Here is a 21,839-nt window from a genome sequence, read left to right on the forward strand (position 1 = left end):
CTAGTCCTGCCTTTCTTGGCTCTTCATAGGCAAACTTTTTTTTTTTTTTTTTGAAATAGAGTCTCACTCTGTCACCCAGGCTGGAGTACAGTAGCACGATCTCGGCTCACTGCAACCTCCATCTCCCGGGTTCAAGCAATTTTCTGCCTCATCGTCCCAAGTAGCTGGGATTACAGGCACCCACCACCACACCTGGCTAAAATGTTGTATTTTTAGTAAAGACGGGGTTTCACCATCTTGGCCAGGCTTGTCTTGAACTCCTGACCTCGTGATCCACCCACCTTAGCCTCCCAAAGTGCTGGGATTACAGGCATGAGCCACCGTACCCAGCCATAGGCAAAATTCGTGAAGCAAATGTGTACACTGTCTCCAGTTCCACACCTCACACTCAATCCATGGCTCTCTGAAACCAGGTGTTGGCTTACAATATTCCAGAAACTGGAACCCATGTTCTTCTCAGCTGTGGCACTGCTCTCCTTACTCTTTCGCCTCCAAGCTCTTGGAATAAATGTCTACATTGTCTATACTACCCCCTTTTTGCTCACTGCCTGGATCCCTGCAGTATGGCCACTACTTCTGCTGATCCTCTGACACTGCCCTTACCAAAGGAGCTAATTCATTCCTGCCTTCAGAGCTGGAGTACGTGTCTCAGGGCTTGACACATTTGTCCATGTGCTCCTTTCTAAGCCTGTCTTAGTTTGTTTGTTCCACCATCCAAGGGACTTGCCAGCAACCAATACACATGCTTTATCTCACGCAACCTTCACATGTTCTGTTGTCCTGGAATATCCACTTGGTCCTTTGAAAGGCTCTGAACCAATTTCCTCCATGAAGAATATCCTGACTTCTGGATTGCATGTGTTGTCACTGTTCTTCTAACTACTTCTAGGTCCAGGACTGGTCTTACATACACAGGTTGTGTCTTGGACAAACCATACTAAGGTCTACATTTGTAGACTGCACAGTGTCATCTCCCACCCACTCCCAGCTTCCTGAAAAGTGACTCCTCAAACCCTCTACTCCCCTAGAACCATCAGCTAAAGGAAGCATCAGCTAAAACCCCACAGTATTAGCATTCATTAAAAGCTCCTACCTGAATCAGCAATTACCATGGTATTTGAAAATGTCTTCTAATGGTGCATAACAAATTCCCACACAGTTATTCACTCACAGTTCTGTAAGTCAGAATGACTGCTTCTCTGCTCAGATCTACCAAAGCTAAAATTAAGGTGTCAGCTGGGCTGGGTTCTCATGTGGCGCTCAGGATCCTCTTCCAAATGAATGTGATTACAGCAGGATTCACATCTTTGCTGTTGCAGTGCTAAGGACCCCGTTTCCTTGCTGGCTGTCAGCTGGGAGCCATTCTTAGTGAGAGGCTGCCTGGATTCCTCCCTACGTGGCCCCGGTGACATCTTCATACCAGCAATGGAGACCTTTGCTTGGCTCGAATCCTCTCACACCTGAAATCTCTTTTGCCAGGAAGACTCAGTCCCTTTCAAGAACTCACCTCATTAGGTGAGGCCCACAGAGGATATTCTTCCTACCTTAAAGTTAACTGATTTCAGACCCTACCTGCGTCTGCAAGACGCCTTCCCAGCAGCATACAGACCAGTACTTGATTGACTGGAGAAGGAGTGTGTACACCAGGGAGCAGGAATCTTGGGGTCATCTCAGAGTTCTGCCTATCACATTGGCAATTTCCTGTTTCATTGTTCCATTAGGTTGTGTTCTACTTTAAGAAAGACCTTCCCGGCCAGGCGCGGGGGCTCACGCCTGTAATCCCAGCACTTTGGGAGGCTGAGGCGGGCGGATCACAAGGTCGGTAGATCGAGACCATCCTGGCTAACACGGTGAAACCCCGTCTCTACCAAAAATGCAAAAAATTAGCTGGGCGTGGTGGCGGGCGCCTGTAGTCCCAGCTACTTGAGAGGCTGAGGCAGGAGAATGGCGTGAACCTGGGAAGTGGAGCTTGCAGTGAGCTGAGATCGCGCCACTACACTCCAGCCTGGGCGACTGAGCGAGACTCCGTCTCAAAAAAAAGAAAGAAAGACCTTCCCCCTTTTCCCCTTCTTTCTCTATTCTTTCCGTCAGCATAAACCAAGTAATTCTTTTTTTTTTTTTTTTTTGAGATGGAGTCTCACTCTGTCACCCAGGCTGGAGTGTGCAGTGTGATCTCGGCTCACTGCAATCTCCGCCTCCCGGGTTCAAGCGATTCTCCTGCCTCAGCCTCCCTAGTAGCTGGGATTGCGGGCACCCGCCATCACACCCAGCTAATTTTTGTATTTTTAGTAAAGACGGGGTTTCACCACTTCAGTCAGGCTGGTCTCGAACTCCTGACCGCAGGTAATCCGCCCGTCTAGGCCTCCCGAAGTGTTGGGATTACAGGCATGAGCCACCGCGACCAGCCGGAATTCATTTTTAACTCAAGGCTTTACAATCCACTTCTGACATTACTCAGTTTCCTCCCCTCAGTAAATTTCTTACTCTTACTGGGCGTGTCTAGTTTCTCTCTTCAGCAACTCCTGGGAGACCCTCCTGACACCGCCCATCCGTGCAGGGATCAGTGGGAGGAGGAGGAGACAAGAGCCACCACTTAGGCTTCCAACCAATCCCTATCAGAGTGGACGGAGCCCACGTCCTGATTGGCTGCACGCTCTGAGTCTTGGGGCGGGCTAGAATGGTGGGGCCATGCCCCCTAACTAGGCAGCCAATCAGGACGTGGGGTGCTGGTTTCTCCATTGTGAAGTTTCAGCCTTTGATGGTTTGGGTCCTGGGATTCTGGTTAGTACAAGGGGAAGCCTAGTGGGTCTGGCACTCCGTTTTCAAGACACTCGGAGTCCGTCTTTGTCTAAGGGGAAAGGTCATGGCCCCGAAACCTCCTCCTGCCACCCAGCCTGCTCCCAATGAGCCCCCTACCACAGGTGATCCAGGTGACTCCCCTACCACAGGTGGTCCAGGTGCCCCAGCTGAGGTGCCCAAAGAACCGCAAGAGCCTACACAGACACCAGAGGAACTAGCGTTTTACGCCCCAAACTACCTATGTTTGACCATCTTTGCTGTACTTTTATTCCCTCCATTTGGACTGGCAGCTTTGTACTTCTCTTACCAGGTAAAATAATGCCCAAGTCATAGCCCCTGTCTTTTATTTTTATTTTTTTCCTTTGAGACCCAGTCTCACTCTGTCCCCCAGGCTGGAGTGCAGTGATGCAATCTCGGCTCACTGCAATCTCTGCCTCCCTGGTTCCAGCGATTCTCCTGCCTCAGCCTCCCGAGTAGCTGGGATTACAGGCACGGGCCACAGCACCTGGCTCATTTTTGTATTTTTAGTTGAGACGGGTTTTGCCATGTTGGCCAGGCTGGTCTCGAACTTCTGACCTCAGGTGATCCACTCGCCTCAGCCTCCCAAAGTGCTGAGATTACAGGCGTGAGCCACTGCACCCAGCCTGCCCTGTCCTCCATTTGGCCCCTGCATCTGCTCCTGTCCTGGGACCTGCACAGGGGCTTTCCCTCAGTGACTGCAGGTCTCCAACCGTTCTCCCCAGGGTTCCTAGACACAGAAACCCACATCTGTGCTTCCACCCCTACAGACTATGAAGGCCAACAAGAACAGCGAATGGGAAGAGGCTTACACCAACTCAGGCCGAACTGGTTGGCTCAGTGCATTTGCGGTAATGATCGGCTTAGGCCTCATTTATGGCTTGGTCCTATATTAATGAAGGCTAGGCATAGCAACCCAGGAGTCCGCTCCCCAACCGAGCCACTCACCAAAACACTAGCCAGCCAAGTCAGCCATTGAGCAAGAAACTCAACCGCTGAGACATCTAGCCAAGAAATCCTCCAACCAAGAAACTCAACATTCAAGAAACCCACCAACCCGGGAACACCCAGACCACCTGCCTGTGCTACTTCAACTCACTCAGCTCCAGAGCTGTCTTCATCCACCCTAGGGGTCCACACTTCATGCCCTAGATCCCTTTAACTCCTTGACAGTGGGTTGTTCTTTCAGAGGAATCTTTAAACCAAAAAACTGGAATAGAATGTTCTGGTTTCCTGTGGTGTGTGTGTGTGTGTGTCAACATGCCCACTATTGTTTTCTGTTTCTGGGTCAGTGACCAGTGTCTGTGTTTCCCTGGAGCTGTTTCCTAGACTGTGAAAATCAGAATGTCCCAATGGGGAAGCCCACAGACACAGAATTCAGGCAGATGGGGGTTAAAAACTTACCTCTGACACTGAAAAACTGTATAGCCCTGAACAGATACTTTTCTTGAGCATAGTTCCTTTGTCTGTAAAGCAGGCCTAATTGCCAATGTGTGGATGATATTTAGAAATCTGAATTGACGTTTATTCTCTAGGAGTCTTCTCATTTGAGCTGGGATTGGAGATATCTAGTGTCTCAGAGCAGCAATAAGAAAACAGAAACCTCTTCCAGCTTCTGACATCCAAATGTCAAGCTCTTAGGGGAAGAATGGAAAGTCCCCAAGAAATGCAAATAGCTTTGGCAGACTAGCTGATGAAGACCACCTCTCCCCCACTCCAGAAAGGCATTTGTTCGCCATTCATGGAAAAAAGAATGTGGAGAGAGATTAGATAATAGTACATCCATAAGGTTCCTGGAACCTGCATCTGAGGAAGAGGGGTGTCAGAGACCCCAGCTGTTATCTGTATTCCCTCCTCACAGATAAGGCCTAGAAAGCCTCCAAGTTCTCAAAGAAGATATGCTACATGGTGTAGACATTTACAAAGAAATGACCTCAGACAGCCAAGGAGGATACCCCATGGCCCAGCCTAGTGAGAAGAAGGTGGGTTCCATAGGAATCCCAAGTGTCAGGTGGAGAGAGAACTATAGAGGAAAACTAGGGATAAGCAGGGAGCTATCCTGCATGAATCAAAACAGAGATCTAGACTGACACTGTGGGCCACAGATACCCAGGGGCTGCTTCTGATGCCCAAGCTTCATGGACAACCCCAAGTTCAGAACCAGATTAATATTTAGCACAATATTTAGCAGAACTAAGTTCCCACCACCATGGAGAATGGGGATTCTCAGTAGAAATTCAATGGAGCTGCTGGGGAAGAGACTGCTCACTGTCCCCCAGAGCCCATCACCTCTTTGTCCTGGGAACATTGCCTGGCCACATCTCAGAGGTTCCCCTCTGCAGCCATGAAATGTGCGTTGGTCCTGTGGAATGTGAGCAGAACTGACATGTACCACAAACAAACCTGGCTTTTCAATGTCTCCTGGGACACTCCTCTAAACTCCTCCCCCACCAGCCAGCGGGACAAGTGATACCCATGTGATGATTTAGAAGGCCACACGTTGTAGACATGGCAAAGCCCCCATTAGCCTGGGTCCCTGAATCATTATGGGAACAGTATCCCTTCCCCCAACTGCCTCATGTGGTCAAGCAGAAAATAAGCTACCATGTCGACAAATGACATGCTTGGCCTGTTTCCACAGCCCAATCCACCCAAACCAGTGCAGATGCAGGAGGAGAGAGTTCTATTTCTTGCACATCTGGGATTACAGCTTCAAGTTCATGCACAATAGAGACAACCATCTTGTTGGGTGGTTTACAGGAAATAATAATAGAAGGAAACAACAAAGGCCCTAGTCCACCTTAATTGTAACTGTTGTGATGCTGAGTTTGTCTCCTCTGTGGGCCTGGGTGTCTGGGCAGATCCCGTGTGTTTGTGGGACAATGCTCTGGGTTATGGGGATGCCTGGAGACAGGATGATGCCTAGTTGTTTGTCATGTTAGTGGATCTAGAGGGTTAGCTATCCCTGTCCTTCTCCAGATCCAGCCCAGGCCAGGCCTGTCACATTCAGCTGCAAAGCCATGTCAGGGTAGGATGGCCTATGTCAACATAAGCAGGCAGATGCAAGTGTCATCTTCTGCTACAGGCCTCCGAAAGCCAGCCAGCCTCCTCTACTTCAGCTCCGAGACTTCATCCAACCTGAATTTCACTCTCAGGTATCCAATTGGTATTTAGCACCAGGCAAACACAAAATGAGGCCAGGCACAGTAGTTTGTGCCTGTAATTTCAATGCTTTGGGAGGCTGAGAGAGGAGGATGGCTTGAGCCCAGGACTTTGAGACAAGCCTGGGCAGCAAGTCGATAACTGTTTTCTACAAAATTTTTCAAAATTAGACAGGCGTGGTGGCACATGCCTGTAGTCTCAGTTACTCAGGAGGGTGAGGTGGGAGGATCACTTGAGCCTAGGATTTCGAGGCTACAGTGAGTCATGATGATGCTACAGCACTCCGGCCTGGGGGACAGAGCTAGACTTTGTCTCTAAAACAGATAAGTGTAAAAAATAAGGCCAGGTGCAGTGGCTCAGACCTGTAATCCCAGCACTTTGGGATACCAAGGCGGGAGGATCACCTGAGGCCAGGAGTTTGAGACCAGCCTGACCAACATGGTGAAACCCTGTCTCTACAAAAAGACAAAAATTAGCCAGTGTGTTGGTGCACACCTGTAATCCCAGCTACTTGGGAGGCTGAGGCAGGATAATCTCTTGAACCCGGGGGTGGAGGTTGCAGTGAGCCGAGATTGCACCACTTAACTCCAGCCTGGGCAAAAAAGTGAAACTCCATCTCAAAAAAAAAAAAAAAAAAAATCTCATCTGACTTTGATTGCATTACAATAAATTTAGTTTTCAGTTTGGGGAGATTTAATATCTTTATGATAAGCCTTCCTATTCATAAATATGACATATCAAATAGGACTTATACCTCTTTAGCTTTATTTTATGTATTATAAGCAATCCTTTTTTCCATTACATAATCTAAATTATTATTGGGGTAGAAGAAAGGTACTGAGTTTCTCAATGTTGATATCTTGTGTGGTGAACTTACTGAACTTTCTGGGTGTAATAATTCATCATTTTACACGCTTAGATTGTCTATGCTAAATTTGAATTATTTCTTAACAATTTTAATACCTCATTATATATGCATTCTTTTAGTTCCTCGGCTAAACCGTTCAGCAAAATATAAATTAGCATCATAACCTCGTTTCCATCCTCGTATGGGATCATTCTATTGTTTTACTATTAAGTCAGGCAGTTGATGTAGATTTCTGACAAAAATTTCATCTTTTTTTTTTTTTCCTGAAGCAGACTCTAGCTCTGTCACCCAGACTGGAGTGCAGGGGCACAATCTCAGCTCACTGCAATCTCCGCCTCCTGGGTTTAAGCGATTCTAGTGCCTCAGCCTCTATAGTAGCTGGGACCACAGGCACGTACCACCACGTGGGGCTAATTTTTTGTATTTTCAGGCGAGGGGATTTCGCTGTGTTGGCCAGGCTAGTCTCGAACCCCTGGCCTTAAATGATCTGACTGCCTTGGCCTCCCAAAGTGGTGAAATTACATGCATGAGCCACCATGACCAACCAAAATTTCATCAATTTTGTTATGTTTTCTTCTATTCCTGGCTTGCCAAGAATTTTTAAATTAGAATTTTATGTTGAGGCTAGGCACAGTGGCTCATGCCTGTGTCCCAGTACTTTGGGAGGCCAAGGCAGGAGAATCATTTGAGGCCAGGAATTTGAGACCAGCCTGAGCAACATAGCTAGATCTTGTATCTACTGAAAAAAAAAAACAAAAAAAAAATTAGCCAGGCATGGTGCCTGTATTCTCAGCTACTCAGGAGGCTGAGATGGGAGGATCACTTGAACCCAGGGGTTAGAGGTGGCAGTAAGCCATGATCACACCCTTGCACTCCAGCCTGGGCAACACAGCGAGACCCTAAAAATTGTGTTGAATCATATTAAATACTTTTCAGCATCTATTAACATGATCATATGAGATTTTAATTCAATCCTTTAACAAAATTATTCACAATGAACCATTCTTATACACTTGGGAAAACTTTACTGGGTCACAATCTATTCTTCTTTTTTTTTTTTTTTTTTTTAGAGATGGAGTCTTGCTCTGTCACTCAGGCTGGAGTGCAGTGGCGCGATCTTGGCTCACTGCAAGCTCCGCCTCCCAGGTTCACGCCATTCTCCTGCCTCAGCCTCCCGAGTAACTGGGACTACAGGCACCTGCCACCACGCCCAGCTAAGTTTTTGTATTTTTAGTAGAGACGGGGTTTCACCATATTAGCCAGGATGGTCTCAATCTCCTGACCTCGTGATCCACCCGCCTCAGCCTCCCAAAGTGCTGGGATTATAGGTGTGAGTCACCACACCTGGCCTCTATTATTCTTTTAATATGTGATGGATATGGTTTGCTTATGCCTTATTTGGGTCCTATATAGTTTTCATTTGGGGGCTGTTCTCAGTCCTTTGCATTGGGGCAGTGCTGGCAATGCAGAATGAGTTGAGAAGCATTCTGTGTGTTACTGTGTTCTGGAAACATTTCTATGTCATGGGAATTAGTTGCTTCTTAAAAGTTGGAGTGGGCTGGGCGTGGTGCCTCATGCCTGTAATCCTAGTAGTACTTTGGGAGGCTGAGGCGGGTGGATCACCTGAGGTCAGGAGTTCGAGATCAGCCTGGCCAATATGGTGAAACTCCATCTCTACTAATAATATAAAAATTAGCCGGGCATGGTGGCACACGACTGTAATCCCAGCTGCTCAGGAGGCTGAGGCAGGAGAATCACTTGAACCCGGGAAGTGGAGATTGCAGCAAGCCGAGATCACACCATTGCACTGCAGCCTGGGTAACAAGAGCGAAACTCCATCTCCAAAAAAAAAAAAAAAAAAAAAAGGTGGGAATGAACATGCCTGCAAAATCTCCTGGGCCTGTAATCTTTTTCATGTAGTAGATTTTGAGTACTTTGTCTTCATAATGATGGTGAAAGCAGGAACTCTGGGAGTCAAGTGCAAGCCACTGTTATGAGCACCTTCGGAGTATTGATTCTTTTGATCTCCACACTAACCATATAGCCTGCAATCTTACAGACTGAGGATAAAGCACAGGGAGCTGGAAAGACACAGTGCAGGTCTCACAGGGAATCCACTGAGGGGCCAGGATTGGGAACCAGGAAATCTGCCACCAAAAGCCATGTTCTCAAGCACTGGGTGGACAACACTGCCTCCCATCGACCGTTAGTAGCAATTCAATCTTTTTACCTGCTGAAGTCACTTTTTAATAACTTACCTTTCTTTTAACAAATAATTTTCATTTTTGACATAGAAGCTGACTTGAAGGAGCGCCCACTGGCCCAGAGTGGTACAACCTGAACATCAAAAATATTAATAACGGCCAGGCGCGGTGGCTCACTCCTGTAATCCCAGCACTTTGGGAGGCTGAGGCGGGTGGATCAATTGAGATCAAGTGTTCAAGACTAGCCTGGCCAACATGGTGAAACCTTGTGTCTACTGAAAATACAAAACCTAGCCGGGCGAGGTGACGGTCACCTGTAATCCCAGCTACTCGGGAGGCTGAGGCAAGAGAATGGCTTAGAGTCCGGGAGGCGGAGGTTGCAGTGAGCCAAGATGGTGCCATTGCACTCCAGCCTGGGCAATAAGAGCAAAACTCCATCTCAAATAATAATAATAACTATAATAGATTTAAACACACCAAATACATATCATACTTAATGATGAAGGACGGAATACTTCCCTATAAGATCAACAAGAAGGAAAGAATGTCTGCTCTTGACACTCCTATTTGACACAGTGCTGGAAGTTCTAGACACTGCAAGAAAAAAAGGCAAACAGGGCCTGGCGCAGTGGCTTATGTCTGTAATCCTAACACTTTGGAAGGCAGGAGGATCACTTGAGACCAGGAGGGCAAGACCAACCTGGACAACACAGCATGACCCCATCTCTACAAAAAAAATTTAAAAATTAGCCAAGCATGGTGGCACATGCTTGTAGTCCTACCTACTTAGGGGGCTCAGGCAGGGAGATCACCTGCGCCCAGGACTTTGAGACTGCAGTGAGCTATGATCACTCCACATTGCACTCTAGCCTGAGGGATAGAGTGAGACTCTGTCTCAAAAAAGAAAAAAAAAGGCACGTAGACTGGGAAAGAAGAAATAAAACTATATCTGCAGGTGACATGAGATATACGTGTGTGTGTGTGTGTGTGTGTGTGCGTGTAGCTGATGCAAAAATAATTGCGGTTTTTGCCATTAAAAGGAATGACTGCTGGGCGCAGTGGCTGACACCTGTAATCCCAACACTTTAGGGGGGAATTTTTTTTTTTTTTGAAATGGAGTCTCACTCTGTCAGCCAGGCCGGAGTGCAGTGGCGCGGTCTCGGCTCACTGCCAGCTCCGCTTCCTGGGTTCACACCATTCTCCTGCCTCAGTCTCCCAAGTAACTGGGACTACAGACACCCGCCACCATGCCCAGCTAATTTTTTGTATTTTTAGTAGAGACGGGGTTTCACCATGTTAGCCAGGATGGTTTTGATCTCCTGACATCGTGATCTGCCTGCCTCGGCCTCCCAAAGTGCTGGGATTATAGGCATGAGCCACTGTGCCCGGCCTTTTTTTTTTTGGAGATAGAGTCTCACTCTGTCACCCAGGCTAGAGTGCAATGGTGTGATCTGGGCTCACTGCAACTTCTGCCTCCTGGGTTCAAGCGATTCTCCTGCCTCAGTCTCCCTAGTAGCTGGGATTACAGGCGCCCACCACCATGCCCAGCTAATTTTTGTATTTTTAGTAGAGATGGGGTTTCACCATGTTGGCCAGGCTGGTCTTGAACTCCTGACCACCTACCTCAGCCTCTCAAAGTGCTGGTCTTGAACTCCTGATCCACCTACCTCAGCCTCTCAAAGTGCTGGGATTACAGGCGTGAGCCACCGCCCTGGATGGATGTATTTTCAATGCATGTCTTCATAATGCATGTGAAAGCCAACACATAAATGGGAGACAATGAAGGGACCAATATGGTGGAAGGTTTCCATATTTCACTTGAAGTTGCAAAATATTCAATCTAGGTAGACTACAAAATGTTTAAGTGTGTTTACCATAATCCCTAGAGCAATCACTTAAAACTCACAAAGATATATAGTGAAAATCACAATGAATAAATTAAAATGGAGTATTAAAAAATTATTCAAATAATCCCAAAGAAAGGAGGAAACAGGAAAACAATGAACAAAACACAGAAAAGGGGAAATACAAAACAAATAATAGTAGACCTAAAGCAAAACATACCAATAATCACATTTAAGGCACATGATCTAAACACACAAGTTATAAAATATTTTCGTAATACGCTTAAAAAAAAAAATAGCCAGAGCCGGGCGCGGTGCCTCAGGCCTGTAATCCCAGTTCTTTGGGAAGCCAAGGCGGGCGGATCACGAGGTCAGGAGACCATCCTGGCCAACATGGTGAAACCCCGTCTCTACTAAAAATACAAAAATTAGCTGGGCATGGTGGCGCATGCCTGTAATCTCAGTTACTCGGGAGGCTGAGGTAGGAGAATTGCTTGAACCAGGGAGTCGGAGGTTGCAGTGAGCCGAGGTTGCAGTGAGCCGAGATCGCACCACTGCACTCCAGCCTGGTGACAAAGGGAGACCACATCTCAAAAAAAAAAAAAAAAAAATCGCCAGGTTAAATGGCTCATGCCTGTAATACCAGCACTCTGAGAAGCCGAGGTGGGTAGATCACTTGAGCCCAGGAGTTTGAGACCAGCCTGGAAAACATGGTGAAACTCCGTCTCTACTAAAAATACAAAACATTAGCCGGGCATGGTGGCGCACGCCTGTAGTCGCAGCTACTCAGGTGGCTGAGGCAGGAGAATCACTTGAACCCAGGAGGCGGAGGTTGCAGTGAGTCAAGATCACACCACCGCACTCCAGCCTGGACGACAGAGCAAGAAGAAAGAAAAGAAAGCAAAGAAGGAAAAGAAAGAAGGGAAGTGAAGGGAAGGGAGACCGAAGGAAAAAATAAAGGAAAGGAAACGAAGGAAGAAAACAAATGATCACTTGCTTGGTGTTGGAGGGGATTGAGCGGGTGGGGAAAAAGGGGGGGAACCCACACATTTGATCAAAGAACTCTTCTGTGTTGACTGTTGTGGTATGAGAGCAGAGAAAATGCACTGTGTTTTTCCTGAAACACAAGACTCGGAGGCCCACGTCACTCTTGCCCCGAGTAGTGTTTTTCTCTCAAGATGCTCAGAAGGAATCTTTAAACAAAGATGATCAAGGAAATGAAACTTATGTATAGGTCTATTTTGAAGGTGGAACCAGGGATTCCTCGATTGGCCAATGACTTGAGTGAGTAGGAGGTGCCGTCACCCCATCACACCAGTCAGAAGCCAGGTATTGGTTCCCACCCTATGACATACCACCTCCAATTGGCCAATAGAAGCAGAGAGACAGGCTAGGAGGTGGGGCCTGCCTGGCCGCCATGGTAATCCCCTGTGGTTGGTGATCAAGGAAGAGCTTCCATGTAGCACTGGTAGTGCCAGATCCAGGTGCCCTCCTGGGAATGTTCGAGGAGGGCAGGAGGAGGAGGAGTGTTAGAGAGAGTAGAGGGGAAATGATGAGAGCAGAAAGGGTATCATAAAGGAACCTCAGGGGTGATATAAGTGGACAGAGACATATGTTAGAGGGGCAAGGGTTTAGAACAGGAAGGCTGTTGTACGTGGATGGAGAAGGAGTTCAAAAGGTCAGAAAGCTGGTTTCAGAAGTTGAGAGGTGTTAGAGGGAGACAGGGCAGGACTTTGTAAGGGGACAGAGAAGTAGAGACAGTGAAACCCCGTCTCTACTAAAAATACAAAAATTAGCCGGGCGTGGTGGCGGGCGCCTGTAGTTCCAGCAAAAGGAGTGAATAGGTGGTCAAATAAGGTCTTAGAGGAGCTAAAGGAGCAGGGAGTTCATGGGCGAACCGGAAAGGTTTACAGCAGGATTCATAGGGACGAAGTAAAGGATATTATAAAAGGAACAGTGAGAGAGCTAATAGAAGTTTTACTTTAGGGGGCAGAGGTGGGAGGATCACTTGAGCCCAGGAATTCAAGACCAGCATGGGCAACAGAGCAAAACCCCATCTCTACCAAAAGAAAAAAAATTTTTTGGTTTTTTTTTTTTGAGACGGAGTCTCGCTCTGTCACCCAGGCTATAGTGCAATGGCAGGATCTCGGCTCACTTCAACCTCCACCTCCTGAGTTCTGCCTCAGCCTCCCAAGTAGCTGGGATTACAGGTGTGCGCCACCACACCTGGCTAATTTTTGTATTTTTAGTAGAGACGGGGTTTCACTATGTTGGCCAAGATGGCCTCAAACTCCTGACCTCAGGTGATCCGCCCATGTCGGCCTCCCAAAGTATTGGGATTACAGGCGTGAGCCACCGCACCCAGCAAAAAACAAAAATGTTTTTAATTAGCTGGGCATGGTGGTGTGCACCTGTAGTCCCAGCCACTCAGGAAGCTGAGGCAGGAGGATCACTTGAGCCCAGGAGTTTGAGGCTGCAGTGAGCTATGATAGTGCCTCTGCACTCCTATAGCCTGGGAAAGCAAGACCCTGTCTCTAAACATACACACACACACACACACACACACACACACACACACAGAGAGAGAGAGAAGACAAAGAAGTTTTATAGGGTGAGAGTTTTATAAGGGAACGGTGAATTTATAATGAAGGTTTTATACCCAAACACAGGTCCAGTCACTCTACTCTTGGAGAGTCCAATTAACAAGAGCAAGTTCTGGTATAAAGAAGGTGACTTTATTCCAGAACTCAGCTGAGGGGAAGAGGTACAGGTTCCTGCCTTAGGGGTATTGCTTCAGCTTTCAGGACAGAAAGCAGGAACTTTTAAAGGGGGGCTTGATGTGAATGACATAAAGGTGGGGGGCAAGAAGGTGTGGGGTCTATGTGACATGCTTTGATGTCTTATCTATCAGGTGCTCTAGCTGTCACCATCGTGAGCAGAGAAATTGACCATTGTCTCAAGGCAATTTGATGGGAGAGAATTCTGGGGATGCCTGATTTGTTTCAAGGTTCAGACCCTGGAACTTCTAAGTAAACATATAATTAGATAAGTTTGCCATGTAGGGGGGTTACAATTGCATTCCTAAAGCGCTAAGTAGGAGATGGGGGGAAAAGAAAAAGGAAAAAAAAATCTTTTTTTTCTTTAAAAATGGGGTACTCTGGCCAGGCACAGTGGCTCAAACCTGTAATCCCAGCACTTTGGGAGGCTGAGGCAGGCGGATCACAATGTCAGGAGTTCAAGACCAGCCTGGCCAACACAGTGAAACCCCGTCTCTACTAAAAATACAAAAAGTAGCTGGGCGTGGTGGCGGGCGCCTGTAGTCCCAGCTACTTGGGAGGCTGAGGCAGGAGGATCACTTGAACCCACAAGGCGGAGGTTGCAGCTGAGGTTGCACCACTGCACTCCAGCCTGGGCGACACAGCGAGACTTTGCCTCAAAAAAAAAATGGGGTACTCAATTAGTTTCCCATTGTCAAATTCCATTCCATTTCTATGGGATTTCAATGCCACATTCATTTTGGCTACTTCCTGCTGAAAGAGGGCATTGTGATTGATCAACAGAATGGAACTGATCCACTTGGAGTTGGAAATATTTTTTTTTCTTTTTTTTTTTTTTGAGACGGAGTCTCGTTCTGTCACCCAGGCTGGAGTGCAGTGGCCAGATCTCAGCTCACTGCAAGCTCTGCCTCCCGGGTTTACGCCATTCTCCTGCCTCAGCCTCCCGAGTAGCTGGGACTACAGGCACCCGCCATCTCACCTGGCTAGTTTTTTGTATTTTTTAATAGAGATGGGTTTTCACCGTGTTAGCCAGGATGGTGTCGATCTCCTGACCTCGTGATCCGCCCGTCTCGGCCTCCCAAAGTGCTGGGATTACAGGCTTGAGCCACCGCGCCCGGCCAAAGTTGGAAATATTTATGAGTAGTTGGACTAATATGGTGTAAGGTCTGGAAAGTCTCTGGGAAAGTCTGTCTTGCATTCCCATACGGAAACTGAAACAGCAGAAAAATCCACAGCAGAGAAGTATGTCTATCATTGCAACTAGGGCCAAAGTTGTAAGGAGCTTCTGTCCAAGTGAGAACAGTCCTCACCTGCAACAGGATGCCAACCATTGACCTGGTGATAATGTGGGGGTCAGACATAGCTTTGATGTTTTTGGGGCATGTCTCTCAGGGCTATTGAGACATTTACTGAATTATCTGAGATGTGTACATTTGTCAGGCACATTCCCAGCTGCCAATTGTACCTGGAGCTCCTGTGGAGATACGATGACAGGGTGGCTAAACATATATATTTAACAGGTTACAAGAGGAGCTGTGGGCCGGGTGTGGTGGCTCACGCCTGTAATCCCAGCACTTTGGGAGGCTGAGGTGGGAGGATCACTCGAGGCCAGGAGTTCAAGACCAGCCTGGCCAATGACCAGACTGAAGAAACTCAGTCTCTACTAAAAATACAAAAATTAGCCGGGCATAGTGGTGCACACCTGTAATCCCAACTACTCGAGTGGCTGAGGCATGAGAATTGCCTGAGCCCAGGAGGCAGAGGAGCAGTGAGGCAAGATTGTGCCACCACCCTCCAGCCTGGGTGACATAGTGAGACTTTGTCTCAAAAATAAAAAATAAATGAGAAAGGGCCAGGTGTGGTGGCTCATGCCTGTAATCCCAGCACTTTGGGAGGCCGAGGCAGGCAGATCACCTGAGGTCAGGAGTTCAAGACCAGCCTGGCCAACATGGTGAAACCCCATCTCTACTAAAAATACAAAAATTAGCCGGGCGTGGTAGCACATGCCTGTAATCCCAACTACTCAGGAGGCTGAGGCATGAGAATCGCTTGAACCCAGGAGGCAGAGGTTGCAGTGAGCTGAGATCATACCATTTTACTGCAGCCTGGGCAACAGAGTGAAACTCTGTCTCAATAAATAAATAAATAAATAAGAGTGATACAGAGGCCAGGCATGGTGGTTCACACCTATAATCCTAACACTTTGAAAGATTGAGGCAGAAGGATCACTGAAGGCCAGGAGTTGAAAACAAGCCTGGGCAACATAATAAGATTCCATCTCTACAAAAAAAAAAAAAACCCACAATCAAAAATTAGCTGGGTGTGGTGGTTTATACCTATGGTACTACCAGCTATTGGGAGGCTGAGGCAGGAGGATTGCTTGAGCCCAGGAGTTCGAGGCTGCAGTGAATTATGATCATGCCAGTGTACTTCAGCAGGTGACAGAGCAAGACCTTGTCTCAAAAAATAAAAGGAATTGAGAGAGGTTAGAGGAGACATGGTGGGGGTTAGAGAAAGTCAATGAGAATTTTAAATGGGGTCAATGAAGATCGTATAGCTGCCAAGGAGAGATGAGTTAGGTAAGTGGGGAGAGAGTGAGAAAGGATTGTTGGAGTTCAGAAGCCATAGTGAGACATAACCAACTCTCTGCCCCCCAGGTGTTTAAACTGATGTCTGATAAGGATGAGTCCAGCGACTACCTCTGCCTGTCCATCCTGGGCCTCTTCTGTTGCCTTCCCTTAGCCCTCCCAGCCGTGATCTTTTCTTGCCTGGTAGGCACCTGCACCATGCCAATCCTCACCCTCCCTCTCCATCTCGCCCCTGCCCCTGACCCAACTGCTTCCTTGTTCTCCCTTTTTTTTTTTTTCTGAGACGGAGTCTCGCTCTGTTGCCGAGGTTGGAGTGCAGTGGCGTGATCTCCACTCACTGCAAGCTCCGCCTCCTGGGTTCACACCATTCTCCTGCCTCAGCCTCCCGTGTAGCTGGGACTACAGATGTCCGCCACTGCACCCGGCTAATTTTTTGTATTTTTAGTAGAGATGGGGTTTCGCCGTGTTAGCCAGGATGGTCTCAATCTCCTGACCTCATGATCCACCCGTCTCGGCCTCCCAAAGTGCTGGGATTACAGGCATGAGCCACCGCGCCCGGCCTATTCTCCCTTCTGAACTAGGAGCCCGAGCAACGCCAGCACCTCCTGTGGGTTCAGACCTCCACCCTGAGTCCTTACAGTTCCACAGCGCACCCTCACCCAATAACTCTTTTTTTTTTTTTTTTTGAGACAGAGTCTCGCTCTGTCACCCAGGCTGGAGTGCAGTGGTACGATCTCAGCTCACTGCAACCTCCGCCTCACAGGTTCAAACGATTCTCCTGCCTCAGCTTCCTGAGTAGCTGGGATTATAGGCGCCCACCACCACACCTGGCTAATTTTCGTATTTTTGGTGGAGCTGGGTTTCACCATGTTGGCCAGGCTGGTCTTGAACACCTGACCTCAGGTGATCTGCCCACCTCAGCTTCCCAAAGTGCTGGGATTACAGGTGTGAGCCACCATGCCCACCCATGCAATAACTCTTTTATACTCATCTTTCCCTGTTCCCTCTCTCCTAAAACTCAGACAAAGAACTACAATAAATCCAGTGACTATGAGCTGGCAGCCAAGACCTCCAAACAAGCCTTCTACTGGGCCATCACGAGCATCACTGTGGGAATCTTAGGCACCATCTTGTACACCTACCTAATATACTTACTTAGATAGTAAACTGCTTCCCAGCTCTTGAACAAACCGCCAAATATACACTGCAGTGCAATTTACCTTGGCTCTAAGCATCTACTTGGGCTGAACGGAACACCTGCTCCTCAATGTCTGGAGTGCCAAGCTATCTAAGATTAGAAAAACAAAATGCAAAGTATTCTTCCTATTCTTACATGTCCCTCAACATAACACTGCTTTTTTTTTTTTTTTTTTTTTTTTTTGACAGAGTCTTGCTCTGTCCAGGCTGGAGTGCAGTGCTGTGATCTCAGCTCACTGCAACCTCTGCCCCCCAGGTTTAAGCGATTCTTCTGCCTCAGCCTCCTGAGTAGCTGGGATTACAGGTGCCTACCATCCAACATGCCCAGCTAATTTTGTATTTTTAGTAGAGATGGGGTTTCACCATGTTGGCCAGGTTGGTCTCAAACTCCTGACCTCAGGTGATCCACTCACCTTAGCTTTCCAAAGTGCTGGGGTTACAGGTGTGAGCCATCATACCAGGCCTCAGCATAACACTTCTTTTTTTTTTTTTTTTGAGACGGAGTCTTGCTCTGCCACCCAGGCTGGAGTGCAGTGGCTGGATCTCAGCTCACTGCAAGCTCCGCCTCCCGGGTTTACGCCATTCTCCTGTCTCAGCCTCCGGAGTAGCTGGGACTACAGGCGCCCGCCACCTCGCCCGGCTAGTTTTTTGTATTTTTAGTAGAGACGGGGTTTCACCGTGTTAGCCAGGATGGTCTCGATCTCCTGACCTCGTGATCCGCCCGTCTCGGCCTCCCAAAGTGCTGGGATTACAGGCTTGAGCCACCGCGCCCAGCCAGCATAACACTTCTAATACCAAATATTAGAGCCAGGAGCAAGGGTACTTTCCCCACCTACCAACCAACCAGATTCTCCATCAGATACCAATTGGGTGTCCTGTAATTTAATTCAATTCTGACACTATCTACCTGGAGATGGCATCAGATCCCACAGGTTGAAGGCTCAATCCCATAAGACTCCCCCCTAACTTTGGATGTCAGCCACAAGTAGTAAGTTGTTACCTAGACTTGTGATTGACAAGCTATAAATCGGGTGTTCCCATGACCCCCCTCCTCAAGCCTGATGAATTTGTTCCAGCTGGCCAGGTGCAGTAGCTCAGGCCTGTAATCCCAGCACTTTGAGTGGCTGAGGCAGGAAGATCGCTTGAAGCCAGGAGTTTGAGACCAGCCTGGCCAACGTGGCAAAACCCCATCTCTACCAAAAATACAAAAATTAGCCGGGTGTGATGGCACACGCCTATAATCCCAGCTACTTAGGAGGCTGAGGCAGGAGAATCGCTTAAACCCGGGAGGTGGAGGTTGCAGAGAGCTGAGATCGCACCACTGTACTCCAGCTTGGGCAACACAGTGAGACTCCGTCTAAAAAAATAATAATAATAAATTAAAAATTAAAAAAAAAAGACACGTTTATCACTCCAGAGATCCCAAGGGTTTTAGGAGTTCTGGGCCACAAAATGGGACCTAGACCAATATATATTTCACAGTATCACACAAGTGTTGCCAGCCTGAGTCAGCAGCTTGAAGGGAAGGAAGTGGTAGCTCCAGCAGCCCACTCGACCAGAACTCAAGACCAACTCCAGGACCCTGCCATGGCATGGGGGCCATGGGAGAGAGAGGAGGAACCTGTTGCTTGAGGACAGCCTGCCCACATTCATGTATTCACATCAGAAGCCTAGTTCTGCCTACCAAGGGCCTTGGCTGTGCTACCTAACCCTGGAGACCTAGCAGTGACTACTTCAAATTCAACCCAACCCCCTCAGAACATATAAATTGGGGTGAGAGACAGACATGCCGCCAGACAGTGACAATTGGAGTGGTCCAATATATAATGGAAGAAAACTGGGGAAGCATTACTAAAGAAACACTTGTTCAATGACACTCATTACAGACAATAAGGCAGGCCAGACACAGTGGATCATGCCTGTAATCCCAGCACTTTGGGAGGCTGAGGCGGGCGGATCACTTGAGCTCAGGAGTTCGAGACCAGCCTGGCCAACATGGTGAAACCCTGTCTCTACTAAAAATACAAAATTAGCTGGCCGTGGTGATAGGCACCTGTGATCCCAGCTATTCAGGAAGCTGAGGCATGAGAATTGCTTGAACCTGGCAGGCAGAGGTTGCAGTGAGTCGAGATCTTGCCACTGCACTCTGGCCTGTGGGACAGAGCAAGACTGACTCTGTCTCAAAAAAAAAAAAAAATACAGTAAGGCAGACTTTATTCAGAACCATTGCAATATGCAGAGGGAACACTGCAAAACAGGGGATTGCACTGAGGGAGAAAGATGGAGCTCAACACTGAATACAGCATGAGCAAGTGGGAAGTCCTAGTCAAGGAGCAGGGTAGGGGTCAGTAGATGGAAAATTAGTAAGAGAAAACATTGAGGGTAAGGGGGATTCTGACTAAATCAACCTAATAGGATTCTAGTTGAAGACAGGCCAGGGTGACCAGACATCACAAGGTGGATGGTGGAGGTTGAGGAACCTGATCAGATGCTGAGGTTTATTAGATACAGAGGATGAGGGTTTCTAGCTAAACTGACGTAGAAGGGTTATTTTGCTACAACTGGATTTTACAAAGAAGTGCACAGATGGGCCTAGGAGAAGTTTCAGGTTCCTTTTTTTTTTTGAGACAGAGTCTTGCTCTGTCACCCAGGCTGGAATGCAGTGGTGTGATCTCGGCTCACTACAGCCTCGGCTTCCCATGTTCAAGCCATTCTCCTGCCTCAGCCTTCTGAGTAGCTGTGATTACAGGTGGTTGCCCCCACGCCCGGCTAATTTTTTAAATATTTTTAGTAGAGATGGGGATTCACCATGTTGGTGAGGCTGGTCTTGAACTCCTGACCTCGTGATCCACCTGCCTCGGCCTCCCAAAGTGCTGGGATTACAGGCCTTAGCCATTGTGCCTGGCCTTTCTTCTCTTTTTTCTCTTTCTTTTCTTTTCTTTTTTTTTTTGGGACAGGATCTTGCTCTCTCACCCAGGCTGGAGTGCAGTGGCACGATCTCGGCTCAATGCAACCTCTGCCTCCCAGGTTCAGGCGATTCTCCTGCCTCGACCTCCTGAATAGCTGGGATTACAGGGGCGTTACTGGAGATGGGGGCTTATTTAATCTCTTTGTCTATAACCGTAAAAGACAGTCATCCCCAAAGCGGCCATTGTAGAGGCCTTCCCTGAGAGACACATTCTCTTTCTCAGGGATGTTCCTTGCTGAGAAAAAGAATTCAGCGATATTTCTCCTATTTGCTTTTGAAAGAAGAGAAATATGACTCTCTTCCGCCTGGCTCACAGGCAGTCAGAATTTAAAGTTATCTCCCTTGTTCCCTGAACATCGCTGTTATCCTGTTCTTTTTTCAAGGTGCCCAGATTTCAAATTGTTCAAACACACATGCTCTACAATTTGTGCAGTTAACACAATCATCACAGGGTCCTGAGGTGACATACATCCTCCTCAGTTTACAAAGATTACGGGATTAAGAGATTAAAGTAAAGACAGGCATAGGAAATCACAAGGGGAAGTGATAAGTGTCTATGAAATCTTCACAATTTATGTTCAGAGATTGCAGTAAAGACAGGCATAAGAAATTATAAAAGTATTAATTTGGGGAATAAATGTCCAGGAAATCTTCACAATGTATGTTCTTCCACTGCGGCTTCAGCCGGTCCCTCCATTCGGGGTCCCTGACTTCCCACAACACATGGTGAAACCCCGTCTCTACTAAAAATACAAAAATTAGCTGGGTATGATGGTGCACGCTTATAATCCTAGCTACTCGGGAGGCTGAGGCAGGAGAACTGCTTGAACCCAAGAGGTAGAGGTTGCAGTGAGCCGAGATTGTGCCACTGCACTCCAGCCTGGGTGACAGAGGGAGACTCTGTCTTGAAAAAATAAAAATAAAAAATAAAATAATAAAAAAGCAGAAAGTGTCCAGGTATAATGGCTCATGCCTATAATGCCAGTGCTTTGGGAGGCCAAGGTGAGAGGATTGCTTGAGGCCAGGAGTTTGAGAACAGCCTGGGCAACATAGTGAGACCCCATCTCTACAAAAAATTAAAACTGAAAAAATCTAGCTGGGAGAATTGGCTCAAGTCCCAGCTACTAAGGAGGCTGAGGCAGGAGGATCACTTAAGCCCAGGAGTTCCAGGATGTGATGAGCCATGATTGGGTCATGGCTCCAGCCTGGGCAACAGAGTGAGATCCTGTCTCCCAAACAAACAAACAAACAAACAGATAAAAAAGCCCAGGTAGCAATGAGAATGAGACTCACCCAGACAGGCACCCTGGGTGACCGCTCCTGGGGGTGCAGGTCCATCCATTGTCCTTTGGTGGTGTCTCAGTCCAAAGGCAGTTGTGACCAAATCACAGGGACAGATCAAGTCTCCTCAAAG

The 21,839-nt window shown here is 47.7% G+C and overlaps 1 long non-coding RNA gene across 1 annotated transcript; it reads left to right on the forward strand.

The window, feature by feature from the left end:
• Positions 1–12,297: 12,297 nt before the first annotated feature.
• Positions 12,298–17,375, forward strand: LOC117092364. The gene is made up of 3 exons (XR_004440764.1): positions 12,298–12,379; positions 16,330–16,443; positions 17,283–17,375. It is a non-coding gene; the product is annotated as an uncharacterized LOC117092364 (long non-coding RNA).
• Positions 17,376–21,839: the final 4,464 nt, after the last annotated feature.

This window comes from Trachypithecus francoisi, unplaced genomic scaffold, assembly GCF_009764315.1.
Source record: "Trachypithecus francoisi isolate TF-2019V2 unplaced genomic scaffold, Tfra_2.0 Lachesis_group12, whole genome shotgun sequence".
Lineage (NCBI taxonomy): Eukaryota > Metazoa > Chordata > Mammalia > Primates > Cercopithecidae > Trachypithecus > Trachypithecus francoisi.